The sequence below is a fragment of the Bubalus bubalis genome, chromosome 5 (assembly GCF_019923935.1).
Source record: "Bubalus bubalis isolate 160015118507 breed Murrah chromosome 5, NDDB_SH_1, whole genome shotgun sequence".
Classification (NCBI taxonomy): Eukaryota; Metazoa; Chordata; class Mammalia; order Artiodactyla; family Bovidae; genus Bubalus; species Bubalus bubalis.
The window spans coordinates 1,938,926-1,954,551 of NC_059161.1; the positions used below are offsets into that span (position 1 = coordinate 1,938,926).

Consider the following 15,626-nt stretch of genomic DNA (forward strand, 5'->3'; position numbering starts at 1 on the left):
TGAGATGGCTGGATGGCATCACCGACTCGATGGACAAGAGTTTGGGTAAACTCCGGGAGTTGGTGATGGACAGGGAGGCCTGCTGCTGCTAAGTCACTTCAGTCGTGTCCAACTCTGTGTGACCCCATAGATGGCAGCCCACTAGGCTCCTCTGTCCCTAGGATTCTCCAGGCAAGAACACTGGAGTGGGTTGCCATTTCCTTCTCCAATGCATGAAAGTGAAAAGTGAAAGTAAAGTCGCTTACTCATGCCCGACTCTTAGTGACCCCATGGACTGCAGCCTACCAGGCTCCTCCGTCCATGGGATTTTTCCAGGCAAGAGTACTAGAGTGGGTTGCCATTGTCTTCTCCGTGTGCTGCAATTCATGGGGTCACAAAGAGTCAGACATGACTGAGCGAGTGAACTGAACAAGTGTGAAAGAGCATGTATGTGTGTGTATGTGTGTATGTAGACCAGGCAAGCTGCTCTGCACGCTACAATGCAACGTGCAGGAAAGAGTTATCAGGGCAGAATCCCAACAGTGCTGAGGTTTGAGCATCTGATTTGAATGCACCCCAAGAAATATGAATATCATGGTGAGTTTATGCTCAGCAGCACCCACTCAAAAAGCACATCACCATTGTCTGTAATGTTGTTTCTTTTTCTCCCTGAAACTGTATTTCCATTCTTAATCCCCACAGATTTTTATCCTGATGAAAGAGCCTTAGTTTCCAAAGCCTTACTAGTTGTCATGTAATTCTCTGCTACAAAACTCTGCACATAAACTGAATTTGTTTTTAACTCCTACACTATAAGGTTCTAAAGGTTAACATTTTCCTTCTGTATTGAGGTAGTATTAGAAAGCGATCAACATTCGATAGATGGGTTTTAAACACAGAAACCTCTTGGGTGAAGTGTGTCTCTTCACAGGGTGAATCAGGGAGGATCTTCAGGGACCTGGTCGATAGTTTTCGGTGACGTAGAGATTCCTGCCTTGGGGGCGAGGGAAGACTCTGGGGGTGGAAGGGGTGCCTCTTGAAGTAAGGTTGGAGAACCGCAGTGGAGAACAGGGTAAAAAAACAGAATGGGCATGATGTTTACTCAGTTAGACCAATTTTGGGAAGAAAACATACAGACACCGAGGATTTTGAAATGGCTTTTCTTGCGCACGCACCTCCTGGAAAGTCTTGTTGTTTATGTACTGGTTGGATTTAAGGAGCTAAGTAACCTAACAGCTCTCTTCTTTCAATGATTCAGACTGTTTTTGCACAATGCTAAAGCACGCTAAAGGGCAGTCAGCCAACGCGAATTATAAATACTTTAGAGATCCAGCACGTGGGCTGTCTTGCCGGGGGCATCAGTAGAGCAGAAGGGGTCAGTGTAGTACTTGAAGCATGTACTGGATTGTAACTAGTTCTGGAGCCAGACACAATGTTTATTCGCTTGTCCATCATCCAGCTGTGCGACCGGGTCAAATTATTACCAGTTCTGGTCCATAGCCTTCTCACCTGGAAAGTGGAACTAAAAATAGATTTCTTGTCGGGTTGCGAGACTTAAATGAGGTCATGCATGCAAAGCACTCAGTGCATGCCCCATATATGCTAAGTGCTGGGTGAATATTAATCATCGTCACCGTTAGATATTACAGTGTTTGGCTCCAGGAAAGAGCTCTGTGAGGCCCATGGGGTCATCATTTCAGCCTGGTTTCTTCCATCTCGTGACTCTTGCGTGCTCAAGGCGCTGTACCGCCCGCCCTGGTTTTACGGTCGACTGTAGACCTTTGCGATTCCAATTGACCTTGAGGCTCTGGAGCTCCTGGCAGGAGTCTGCCCACACCGGCCGGGCGCCCTCATTTTCCGCTCAGCCTCTCAAGGACACACATAAACACTCTAAGAGCGCCTACCGCGGGGTGGTCCTCCGAATGCGTCTTGGGTTTTCTCAGAACGCTGTCTAGGAGCTGTGTCAGGCCGCTGGCCCACGTTCAGTCTCCTCTGGGGCGACTTACACAAAAGCCATGTCAAGGCAGGGCTCCAAGGAGCAGCACAGGCACCTTAATCCTTGTATCGACAACTGTTCTGTTGGGTTACACAGTTTTCATCTCAGAGGAATTGTCTCTTGACATTAAACTGTCCAAACAGTATTTATATCTGCGACTGCCCCGCAAGATCACTTAACCCCACACAGCCGTTTAAAAGTAGTTAATGACAGAAGCGGCCTGACTAAACCCTGATGAGTGATGGGCCACGTTCGACCCAGGCTGTCATGGTTTATGGAGGAAGGCGGTTTGTCCATCGCCGGCTTCAACCACAGCAGGTAATTTGAAATGAAATGAGACAGTTTCTACAAGCAGATTGATTTGGGAATCTTGCCTGCTCTTCCCTTTGACCCTTGACAAGTTGACACTACAAAGATTGTGACTTTAAAAAATGATTGGGTGCAAATACGTTTCGGTGGATGATTTACTGGGTGCCGAAGGTGAGGACGGTGCCTTTGGAGCAATGCTGGGAGAGAAGGTCATTGTCCACTCTAACAACTCAGGTTTCGTGCGTCTCAATCTAATTAATTATCCCACCAGGCCAATCTGTTAATGATCCTTGATCAAGGTGTCTATATGCTTGCTAAGAGGCCACAGACCCAACTGCCCGGTCAGAGACCAGGTAGCCAACATCAAGGTGAAGAGACCCTGTCTCTTATTTATGTTATAAATACTCTTACTTATGATAAACTTATTAAAAGGTACTGATTCAGTTTGTCATTTCGGTAGAAAACCCACAGCTTGCATACGAGGATAAGAAATTGAGTTCTCTTTCATGGGTTCCCTTTTTTCTTTTTTTGTAAATGTGGCTAATAAAATACATGGGGAGACACTGTGGTTTAAAGGATGATGAGATTCAATTTTTTGATCTTCGAAGAGTTACCAGAGATACCAGGGAAAAAAAACCCCTGCAGTATCAAAAATTTTTTCTAATTCTTGGTAATCACACTTAGATTTTCCCTACCGGGTATTATATACTACTTTATGTGTATGTAGAATATTATGTGATACTTTAATATGTAACAATTAAGCAAATGTTTTCCACATTATTTTGGTGCTACTCTTCGGCAGTTTTTTCTCTTAGAAGCGAAGTTTTGTCGTGAGTAAATGTTATCTTACACCAAATTTAAAAATTAGCTATTTTCCAAAACAAGAATCAGAATGACAGTCAGGAAGATGATTTTTTAAAAGCAGTTGTCTCAGCTCATGATTATGTAATATTTATGCCTGGATTTCTTAAAACGAACTTGGCAATGGAGCTGTTGATTCATTAATGTTGGGATTTGCCTTGAAGTAGCCACGTTCCGGAACATTTGCCATTGAACCCGGCCTGTTAACTGAAGCTTTTGTGGTTCTCTCTATTCTAACCACTTTGTTTGAAATATAATTTTGAAGATGCTAGTAAAAAATATAACAAATTCCTTTTGGTCTCCGTTTAAATTATTTACTACCCTTTGGAGCCATATCTTCATTGAACTATGCTTAAAGTATTTTGCAGGAATGTTTCTTTATGTTGTCCATCGGGTTTAATAGACGTGCCATTTAATAAGCTCTCTACCTGTAAGGATAGACTATTTGACCTCTGTGCCCTGCCACTGGTAGACATAGTATAAGATTGCTTTGTGAAATAAAGCTGTCGGTAACATCAACAAAATAAAAAATGATCGTATTCCAATACTCTCTGCTGAGTACCATGACAGCACTGAAATATGGAATAAAATTGAAAGTAGATTAGTTTTGGGTCTTAAGTCATGTTTTGACAAGAAATAAGAGAGGAGAACATATCTTTGAACTTTTAGTTTTAAAGTTTTTTAATGAAAATATTTATCATTTTGTAAGGTTCCTTCTTTCTTTATCACACCGCGGCTGTATAACCTGAAAACAATCCGTTCTCTTATTGTGAGGGATATAAATACTGTTCTGTCTTTACATTAAATACCAGAAAGGGAGCTCGCACGGGGAGAGATGGTCTGACACTTGTAAGTGAAGGAGTGTCACGCTAATAAAAAGGCTTATTGAAGAGGTTGGAAAATCAGTCATTAATAAGCTACATATTTTTAGGGTATGTAATGCATGTAAATCCTGTAGACAAGCGGGCCGGGTTCGCTGTATTTTTTGTTTGCCTTCGGGAATGGTTTGAATCTGAAGAGGAAGAATAAATATGTCTGGGTGGGGAGAAAGCCGGGCGGGTGATTGCTTTTGACCTGGAGGAATCTGAAACTCGGGGCACCTGCAGATTGTGAAATGGTTCCTTTCACCCCCGTGGTTATATATTAATTGAGGCGAAATCGCTGCTGGTCCGAGGCACGGACGGTCAGCAGGGGTGTGGGCTGAGGACACTGACCCCCCCCTCCAGGGGTCTGCAAACAGCTGGTGTCACCATAGGGGCGCCGCTGGAGCCCTTAAACCCGCGGCGCCCGCTCGCCCTTCCTTCCACGCGCCGGCGGTTACTGGGAGGGGGCAGCGTAAGCCGCGCCCCCGCCTCCTCGGGATGAACCAGGATGTGAGTCTGCACACGTGTGCCTTCTCTTCTGCTCAGAGGCCCTCCTTCAGGGCAAGGCTTGTGTCTGCGAGCCATCTAAGTAGGGCTTCTTTGCAAAAAAATCCAAGTTGGCTTTTACCCCTAATGGATGTGAAGTACCCACACATGGCAGCATCGGGCTAATAACGCTAGCCAGACCCTCCTGGGACTCTGCTGTTAGTTATGAAAAAAGCAATCCTGTTCTCCTAATCTTCAGTATATTCTATAGTCAGGGGTTTTGAAAGTAAGTTTAAAAAGTAAAAGATTATTTTGGCTAGCACTTCCCTGGTGGTATAGCGGATAGGAATCTGCCTGCCAAAGTATGGGACACGGTTTGATCCCTGGTTTGGGAGGATCCCACATGTCGCGGGGCAGCTAAAGCTATGCACACAGCGACTGATCCCGCGCTCTAGAGTCCGGCAAGGAGAGAAGCTGCTGCTTGGGAACCCTGCGCCCTGCAATGAGAGAGTAGCCCCCCTCGCTGCAACTAGAGAAAGCCTAGGCAGCGGTGCAGACCCAGTGCCACCGCAGACACATAAACTACTTAAAAAAGTATTTTAAAAAGATGATATTGGCTAACAGTTCAGAAAAAAGTTTTCAAGTGGGCTCTGACACTCTCTTCTGATGTATTTTGAGGCTGTTCAGTTCAGTTCAGTTCAGTCGCTCAGTCGTGTCCGACTCTTTGCGATTGAGGCTGTTACAAAGAAAAAAATATTTTAAAATTTGAGATGAGTATGAGACACAGCGCGGCTGGGTTGAGGTGGGTGCCAAGCCTTGCGGACCCCTTTAATTCATTCCGAGACATGGCATTAACCTTGGCTTTGCTAAATAATACCTTTAAACAGGACGGTGAATCACTGTGGTCATTACGCTGGTGTCGTTTGTCATCACACTGAGTCCTGAGTGCTGAAGGTTTTGAGTAATAACTGTATAGTCACTGATGACGGAGACCAAGTTTACATGTGTGTTTTATTCATGATTTTCTGTCAAATGTCGAAATCCGAGAGGAGCCCTGAGCATCCCGGGAAGGGTCGGCGAGTGCACTCAGATTCTCGGAGGGCCCAGGTCACAGCTGGTCACACCATGTCCTTGGAGGGTGGAGGTCACCAAGAAGAGAACGAGGCCGGGATACCCAAACCCAGAGGGGAGGTCGGCTTCAGCCTTCTAGAAGACAGGAGAGAAGGAAAGCGCGGGTATGAACAGGGGCTGCAGCGCATGGCAGGAGAGGGGTGTGGACGTCTTTCTGGGGTTGGGGCTCCCCACAGGTGGGTGGGACAGCGTTCACAAAGCCCCGTCCTGCTTCACAAACAGTGCGTGCGTGCACGTCCTCCCGGGCTCCGTGCTGCTTCTTCCGCTGGTAGCCGTGGCACCTTCAGCGTAAGACGGGAGTCTTCTGGGCCCGAGTCTCTCATCTGTGGAGCGGGGCTGAGGGCGGGGCCTGTCTCCTGGGTGAGCCGGTGAGGTACGTGCCCTCCAAGAGCCCAGCTTGGGGCTGGCCCCTGGTCACTGCCCTGGGAACACACGGCCTCCCCTCTCTCTTGTGGGCTCTGAAATCAGGATGTCAACCTCTTCTTCCGCTTAGGTTTCATGAGCCCGATGAGGCCTATCCCCATCTTGTGAAGGAACATGTTCTAGAAGTTATTATTTTTTTTTCACCTTCTGCAAACCAAAAATGCTTATTCCTATTCCAGTTAACCCTGGTTTCTGGTTTAAGAAGTCCAGACAAGACCCTTGATGTCACTGAGTTTTAGAGATGATCTTTTTGGTGGTAATCAAGATGGAGTTAGCATTGTTTTAAATATTATGCGCAGAGACAGATAACCAACAAGGACCTCCTGTAGAGCACAGGGAACTCTGCTTAATGCTCTGTAATAGCATAAATGGGAAAAGAATTTGCAAAACAGTAGACACGTGTATACAGATAACTGGGCTTCCGTGGTGGCTCAGACTGTAAAGAATCTGCCTGTAGTACAGGAGACCCTGGTTCAATCCCTGGGTCAGGAAGATCCCCTGGAGAAGGGCATGGCAACCGACTCCAGTATTCTTGCCTGGAGAATCCCATGGACAGAAGAGCCTGGTGGGCTATAGTCCATAGGGTGGCAAAGAGTTGGGCACGACCGAGTGACTAACACTTTCAAACATATAACTGAAGCATTGTGCTGTACACCTGAAACTCACATGATACTGTAAATTAACCACACTTCAATTACAAAGAAAAGGCCAGGGCACTGGAAGCCTGAGTCTGGTGAAGCAAGGCAGTCCTCCTAGAAAAATGGCTGCAGAGATCAGGAGAGCGGGGGAAGCTGCGCTGAGATCCTGTCCAGAGGGTCCCCCAGGGCATGAGTGACAAGGGTAAGTCTCACCAGCAAGAGTGGGCAGAGGGGCCAGGGGTGCCTGGGGCCACATTAGTTCCACTGTGACCTGTGAACCCTTGTGGTGCCAGGACTCACTTCCGGGGTGCCATCCAGACACGGTTAACCTCTTCACCACATACGAGTACAGCACCACCTCGAGAATATCTAGTTCTAGGAAAGAGAGGCAACATAAAATTGGACATCATTTTTTAAAATGATCAACAGGGACAACTTTACAAGAACCGATGCCATGTCCCACATCTACCCTTCTCTTGTGAAACAGCTTTAGGGAAGTTCCCTGGCGGTCCAGTGGTTAGGACACCATGCTCTCACTGCAGGGCCCCAGGCTCAGTCCCTCGTTGGGGAATTAAGATCCCACAAGCCGTCAGGCCCAGCCAGAAAACAAACAAACAAAACACCTCAGCTTTAATTGACTGTGTTCACTTTTTTCCTTGTGAGGATCACATTATGTTTATGAACAAATGAATTTAAAATCAACTTTTGGAACAAAAGCTGTTATTCAAGAGAGGATTGCTCTCATATGAGTATAATTGCTTCTAAAATATCTACTTGTAGACAGACTTGTATACACCATCATTAATTCTTTGTATAACTCATGTATAAAATGCAGCGTTTCCATTAATGGAAAAGGAGACTCAAGCATCACACTGATAATATCAATAATATGCATTTGTAGTTACATGCTGTACATAGCTGTAAAAGCTACATTTTATTACATTAATAAAACCCCTGAAGCAGCCCAGCTTGGGCTAGAGGCGACATTATTACGGCTCATGGCTTCAGCAGCTAAGAGTCTGGCAAATCACTCTTAGCCGTAGCAACGCATGGCACGTTGGGGAAGCTCTCTCCCACCCATAAAGTAACGATGATTATTTTTCAGGATAAAATACTACAAGCTGCTGGAGTGACATGCTACCTGAGAGCTGTGGGAGTAACAAACAAAGATAAAACTCAAACTCAGTGAGAACAAAAAGCAGACTGAGAGGGCTTCTTGTCCTCCAGGCAGACAGAGCCATCAGGCTGTGTGTCGAGCGATGTTAAAGGTAACTTCTTCCCCAAGTCTACAGCAGGCACAGGGGGACCTCGTGGAGACAGTGTTCATCTTGAGGAGGGGACGTGTGTAGGGTTCCAAGTGTTTCTGGGTCAGTACCTTGGGCACGCTGACAGGTAGAAAGACCGGGGCGTTGGACCAGCCGAGTGGATCGATAGCTCTTTAGGTGTCTGCCAATCACCCATTAGGGAGGAAGACCAGGTGGATGAGTCCCAGCAGCTTCTCAGATGCTCTAACGACTGTGCATCCCCCTCCCTAAGTGGGAAATGGGAGGCAGGGCGGTGAGGAGGGCTCCAGATCAGGAAAGCACAGGGTATGTTCAGAACAGGGGCTTCCCAGGTGGCTCAGAGGTAAAGAACCCGCCTGACAAGGCAGGAGACGTGGGTTCCATCCCTGGGTTGGGAAGATCCCCTGGAGGAGGGCATGGGGACCCACTCTGGTATTCTTGCCTGGGAAAACCCATGGACAGAGGAGCCTGGTGAGCCAAAGTCCATGGGGTTGCAGAGTGGGGCACGACTGAGCTACTGCGCATGCGCACACGCGTTCAGCGCAGCACAGAGGCAGCGGAGGAGGCTGGGCTGCAACAGCGCTCACACGGCCGGATGACATCGCTGTGAACCAAGCCAGGATCAGACCACAGGCTCCAGACTGTCACCTGCCCAGAAGTCAGCTCCGGGAGGATTTGCCAGATCAACACCGGGGTGTCAAAGCATCATGCTTCTGTTGGAAATGTCACCTTTCCCACTGATCAACTTTGAAATCCAAACATTCTCAGCTGCAGGGAAAGGTTGATGGAGGTTATTTATGTATTTTAAAAAATTCTTTCAATACACAGCCCAGTTTGAACTAAAAATCAGAATTATCCTTCTGAATCTTGCATTCTAATGACCTCCCGGATCGCCCACTTGCTTCCACGCTACAGATTTCTTTGGTCATCGCACAAAACCTGAGGCTGCGCTGCTGGATGTGTGGTGTACTCAGGCGTGGGTGCATGGGAGGCCTTCAGGGTCAGGATTTTTGTGTGCACGCGTTTTTTCCCAGGAAGAAGGTCCAGGGCTTTCATAACTTCCTCTCCAGGGGGGTCTCTGAGCTCCCTTCCCCTCGTGTAAAAGCACAAATAGCTCGGGGAGACAGCATGCGACGCGGTTCTGCATGGAGGTGTCGTTTCTGGTAAGGCCGAGAGGTGGCAGGGTAAACACCCGCCTGCAGCGGCCCCATTTTCCCGACCGGAGAGAAGCCCCGTGAAAGGAGATCCTGTCTGTAACCTCGCTTCCGCTTGCACAGACTGTGGATACAGGGCCCATCAAACCGCCCTGAAACATCCCTGGAGGAGGAGAGCAAGGCTGAAGGGGCAGCCTGGGGTTTTAAAGGTCACAAACATCCAAAGACAACATTTGGTAAATGTTTCTTGGGGCATTGAGCACCACGCCAGAAATGCAGAGCTCAATCATTGGCAGAATCAAAAGCACTTATAAAACCAATGATAATTTCCCAAGCTATGATTAACACTTGGTTTTTACCACAAAGTATCATTGTTCAAAGACGCTATAAACTGCCTGAAGAAATGACTTCTGAACAGAAAAAGACCAGTTTCTTTGCATCAGCACAGAAAGATCTCTTTCAGTTCTTCCACTTCGTGGGGGTTAAAAATAACAGAAAAAGGGGAAGTTGCCTCATGTAGGTAGATTCAGAGGATTTTTATTTTGATAGTTAAGTATCACTTTCATTTTCTGTGAAAGTATGAGAAGCAGGGATCTTTGCTTGCAAATTCTTAACCAGATGCCCACTGGATAACATTTTCTACTTTAAACATACCTAGCCAATTCAAATATAAGTATTTAAAGAAGCAGATGCTGGGTTTCATATAGCTGAGCACAGTGAACTTTCTCAAGGCAAACTCAGTTGTTTAATGGTATATGTGCTGTGATAACCTATAGTTCTTAGTGATGAAATTAAGCTTGTTTATATCTTTAAAAGCAATCATTTGGTGGGCTGAGATGAAATCTATTTTTGCCTATCATTTCCATTCCTTTAAGAAGTTTCCATAAGATTCATAATTATTAGGGGACAGAAAGCAAATATGCACGGTTTCCAGCTATTCTGGGAGAGGATGATAAATAGGAAGGGCTTGAGGGCATTTGACAAATACCATCAGACGTAATGCAAATTTTGTGGGTGGAATAGATTCTGAGAAGTATCTGCCTGCCTGTTTTGGTTCATTTTTCACAGTCCAGTTTAAACTGTGAGACTCCTTTGAAATAGAAAATAATCTCCTGGGGGTAAAACAGGAACAAAGTGTTTACAGCGTAAGTCCAGGTTCTCTCGGATAATAAATAACTTTAGATCAGTTATTAACCAATTGATTAATCAGCTGATCAGTTAATTAACCAATTGATTAGTATTTATGGAGCATCTGTTTTTTTCCACTAAGTGTTGAGAGGAACATGAGACAAATTCAATACATAATTTCTTCGTTATATTCACGTTATCTGTTGTGCCTTAATGTGTGTGTGGGGAGGCGTGCAGAGAAAGGGTCCTAGTGGGAGCATTGGATGGGAAGGGTTATCTGAACATGATTTGTTAAGTGTTTAAGTCCCTCTGCCGTCCACCTGAAACTATAACAACAGTGTGAATCAGCTATACTCCAAGACAAAATACAAAGTTTGATTAAAAAAATGCTTCTCTCTCACTTTCTAAAGAATCTCTGATGGAGAAATTTCAATACAACTCCTTTCATGTGGCTGCTCCTTGCTTCCTATTAGGTCAGGTGCTTGAAACACCTGGAGTTCCTTTTATAAAACGTTTTATTGAATCCAAGTCGGTCCAGATGGGCCACAGTTTGAGCAGCCATTAGGCTGCTAGTTTGACTTTCTTGATCTCAAGGATGATAGCTGTGTGCTTTTTTGCCCTCTGCTGTAAGGGAAAGAAGATGTTGAAAAGACTTGTCAACCATGCAGGCCTCTGGGAGCACAGAGCCGGTTGGCGGGCAGGATGGTCTTCTGGGGACCAAGGTGGGGTTCATGCAGTAGAGCAGGTTTGGACTGGGGGCCCTCTCCTAAGCAGAGAAGCAGCCTGTGTCCAGGGCAGGACTGGGGGCCCTCTCCTGAGCAGAGCAGCAGCCTGTGTCTAGAGCAGGGGTTTCCAAAACCCCAGCCATGCTGGGGGCTGCCTCAGCAAAGATGGTGTCTGCCTTACTTGGGGTTGTAGCTCCCATGGGCAAAAAGAGATTATTTCTGGAAACTTCTTATTCTGTGTAGTTTCAGAGTTTTGACACAGTGTCTGTTTATATACACTTATGGAATTCACATCCTTGGGCCGTAACCAGCAAGTTTTTATCCAGTAATACCTCAAGGGATGTTCCACTACTCTCAGGAGCGGGCCGTTAAGTCTGTTTTATGCTGCCAGTCAGCACCAGAGATACATAGGACTCTACAGCCCAGCTCAGCTTCGACTTCCGGTGGGAGACTCCTTACAAAGTGGCGCTCCTGTCCCCCAAATGTTGACTCTAACCTGATTCACAATCACACAGAACGCCATGCTTTAGCTCTTGCCATGGACCCCATCTCATTCTATCCTCACAGCCTAGGGAAATAGGATTCTTCATTCCATTTCTCCATGCTAGGAAACCGAGGCACAGAGTGGAGTTCCCAGTGCATGAGCACAGTCAGGAGGGGGCACAGTGCCCAGACCTGAGCCCAGGGCTCTATGAGGGCCTCTTCCCTTCATAGCCTCTTCCCTACTCATTCCTCTGACTCTGAGTGGTACAGAGGTTGACTGTAAAGAAAGCTAAGTTGGTTTTGATTCTTTACAAGCTTCCTGCTAAGAAGTTTCTGAGGCTGTGGTCTTCCAAAAAGAAATGGGAGCTTGACTGAAGCCCCCACATTTTCAAACATCTTATGTTCTATTTCTGGGCAGCTCTGCTAACAGATCAGCGCTGACTTAGGAGGCATCTGACTCAACTGTGGAAGCATCTTGCAGTGTCTTTACTATTTTCCTCCCTAAGGGAATTTTTTTTTCCCTCTCTCTTTCTTTCTTTGTAACTGGTCGGAAAATCCTACTCATGAAAGCATGTTTGATCACTCCAAGCTTCTGGACACATACCATGGGTGATACTTGCTGTTCAGGTTGAAGGTTCTCAGCCATCCCAGCAGGGTGAACACATAATGTCAGGCTGGGAACTAAGACCCCCATCTTGCTCATGGGAGGAGCCACAGGCAGGCCAGGCTTTGCTCCCACATGCTCCTGGATGTCCTGGGGACTGTGTGCTTGGGAATTTCTGTGGTAGAGCACCAGCCCTGCCTTGAGAAGAGAGGCAGTCCTCCTATTCCTGCCCCAGCAAAGAAGGACTTGCCACAGAGTTAGCAGAGTATGAAGTATGACTTGAATAGACACGAAAATATATGGACAGTTAAAATGTTGATATAGCCAAACTCTCCCTTGAAGTTCTTTATCTTTTTGCAGCAGCTCTGTGAATTGCAAGGTCCCCAATCTGCCTTCTAACTGTATTCTGCCCTCATTTATCCTTTTGGGCTAACTGATCAGCCCCTTATTTCTTCTCTCTAAAAATCATCACTGGGACTTCGTGGCGATCCAGTGCTTACAATTCTGTGCTCTGACTGCCAAGGATCTGAGTTCAATCCCTGATTGGGGAACTAAAATCCCACAAACCAAGTGACTCAGCCAAAATAAATATATATATCATTATGAAGGGGAACTTCAGATGTCCACTCTAGTCTTTTGAGTTGTACCCCACTCCAGTACTCTTGCCTGGAAAATCACATGGATGGAGGAGCCTGGTAGGCTGCAGTCCATGGGGTCGCTAAGAGTCAGACATGACTGAGTGACTTCACTTTCACTTTTCACTTTCATGCATTGGAGAAGGAAATGGCAACCCACTCCAATGTTCTTGCCTGGAGAATCCCAGGGACAGTGGAGCCTGATGGGTTGCCGTCTATGGGGTCGCACAGAGTTGGACACGACTGAAGCGACTTAGCAGTAACAGCATATTGTGTATATACATATATACAGAGAATATATAATACATGTATATATATATTTTCCCAGTTTTATTGGGAGGTAATTGACATACAGCACTATATAAGTTTAAGGCGTTGAGCATACTGATTTGACTTAGAAACATCATGAAAAGATTATCACAGTTTAGTGAACATCCATCACGTCATATAGACACAAAATTAAAGAAATAGAAAATTTTTTTCTTGTGTTGAGAACTCTTAGGATTTATTCTCAATAGCTTTTGTTTACAACATACAGCAGTGCTAAATACATTTATTATATTGTACATTACATTCCTAGTACTTATTTATCCTATAACTGGAGGTTCGTACCTTTTTTTGGGGGCAGGAATATGGGAGATTTTCTATTCCTTTTTTTTCTCATGTTCCTTCTGCTTTCAAATGATCTACATAGAATCAGATTGCTTTTACAATAATTGATATATTTTTGAATGTTCTGTTTCCTCTGAATTCTAGAGATCTTTTTACTTATTATTTTTTAAAAATTTATTTATTTTTATCAAAGTGTATTTGATTTATAATGTATAAATCAAACATATATATTTGATTTATAATGCTGTGTTAGTTTTAGGTGTATACACATCCGTATCTATTTTTTCAGATTCTTTTCCCTTATAGTTATCACAAAGTATTGACTACAGTTCCCCGTGCTGTGCAGTAGATCCTTGTTGTGGAAGTTTGTACCTTTTGACCACTTTCATCCAGTCCCCCTTCCCCCACCCTTAGCTTCTGGAAACCACAAGCCTGATCTCTTTTGCTATGAGTTGTTGGTGTGTTTGTCTCTGAAGTATAATTGACCTACAGCACCACGTGAATTCTTGTTACACAACATTGTGATTCAGTATTTCTATACATTTGAAACTGATCGCCACGAGCAATCTAGTCACCACTTGTCACTGTACAAAGACATCACACAGTTATTGACTCCGTTCCCCACCCTGCATACGTCACCCCGGGCCTCGTTTATTTTGCAGTCCCCTCTCCTCCCTCTCTCCTCCGTTTCCTGCCTCTACACTGACCAAAACCTGTTTGTTCTGTGTCTAAAGCTCTGTTTCTGTTTTGCCGTGTTTATTCGTTTCACATGTACTGTGAAATCATATGGTATTTGCCTTTCTCTGTCTGATTTATTTTTCTGAGCATAACACCCTCCAATCCATCTATGTTGTTGCAAATGGCAAGACTTCATTCTTTTTATGGCTGAGTAATAGTCCATTAAATATATATGTGTGCACGTGTGTATCCATCTCTATATATCACATCTTTATCTATTCATCTGTTGATTGTTCACCTAATATTTAAAGCATTTTTAAAATGCAGTGGACTTATGAAATTCACTAAGGGTAACTAGGGTCAGCTTCCTCTTCATTCTCTGAAAAAAGTTCTTATGCTGCAGCTTGGCTTAGCCCAGCTTTGAATGACCCATCCATACATTAGCTGGTTTAAATCACTAATTCCTAACATGTAATCCTAGAAGTGAAAGTCCCACAGCATGTTATTGAGCCTTGTTTGGACACGGTTTCCACGCTCAGATCTGAGAAATGCTGAACCACGGCAAGCTCTGCAGGTGTCTTGCCTGAGCGCCTGGTGTGATCTGGAAACATCGCAAGGGGAGAAGGAATAGGGTTTTCCCAGGTGCTCTGGCCAATTTCCTTTCTGCAGGTGATCTTGCAAGATGGTGTTGGAAGAACCACACTTTGGGAAACACGCATTTATGGATTCGTCCATGCTTAGAAAGACTGTCAGAGGAGAAGTGGGAAAAGTTTACAGAGGAAGAGTGGACCTAGGAAAGACAAACCCTAAAGGGGCTTATTTTGCAGGTGATGGGCGTGAAAGAGTGCATCGTTTTGGAAAACCTCTTTTAATTGTACATTCTATCCTTTGTTCACCCCAAAATAACCTAAGACCAAAAAGGCAACAACCCTGAATATTCACTGGAAGGACTGATGTTGAAGCTCTTGGCTCTTAGCTCTTTGGCTACCTAATACAAAGAGCCTGCTCACTGGAACAGACCCTGATCCTGAGAAAGGTTAAAGGCAAAAGGATAAAGGGGTGGCAGAAGATGAGACGGTTAGATAGCATCACCCACTCAATGAATATGAATCTGAGGTAACTCTCCATATTTGAATTTCCTTTTGCAAGAGCAAGAGGAACATGGCATGCTGCAGTCCATGGGGCCACAGAGTCAGACACGACTTAACTGAACAACAAACAGGCCCACCTAAGGTAGTGAATGAACATATTCTAAGAAAATGTATTTTACAACAATTTTTAGGAAATGCATTTAGGATTACAAATTGGTGAAAGTATAAAGAGTGATCTAAGATATAGCACACTCTCAGGCATCATTTAAAATAAGGATCTCATTAAGATTCATGTTCTGAAAACACTGCATTTCTACAACAGGCTTGGTGGCCTTTTATGTATAATTTAACAACGGAAACCATAACAACAATAATGTATGTCTAGGAGGAATTTATCCTCTTGAATGAACAAATTAGGTCATCCTCAAGTAGTTTTATGTAACGGGAATCCCCTTGAGGTGCTTACTTAGAGGGAAACGGCCCTTCTCCTGCGGGAAAGGTCGTTCCAGCTGGCTTCACACGCGCGTGGGAGCGCACACGGAAGCTG

General features: G+C 45.0%; 1 long non-coding RNA gene across 2 annotated transcripts; it reads left to right on the forward strand.

The window, feature by feature from the left end:
* The first annotated feature begins 396 nt into the window (after nucleotides 1-396).
* On the forward strand, nucleotides 397-12,693 carry LOC112585026. 2 transcript variants are annotated; one of them, XR_003109317.3, is made up of 3 exons: nucleotides 397-5,729; nucleotides 7,792-7,954; nucleotides 8,432-12,693. It is a non-coding gene; the product is annotated as an uncharacterized LOC112585026 (long non-coding RNA). The 2 variants fall into 2 exon arrangements; XR_003109318.3 differs by lacking the exon at nucleotides 397-5,729 and adding an exon at nucleotides 6,589-6,888.
* The last annotated feature ends 2,933 nt before the right edge of the window (nucleotides 12,694-15,626 follow it).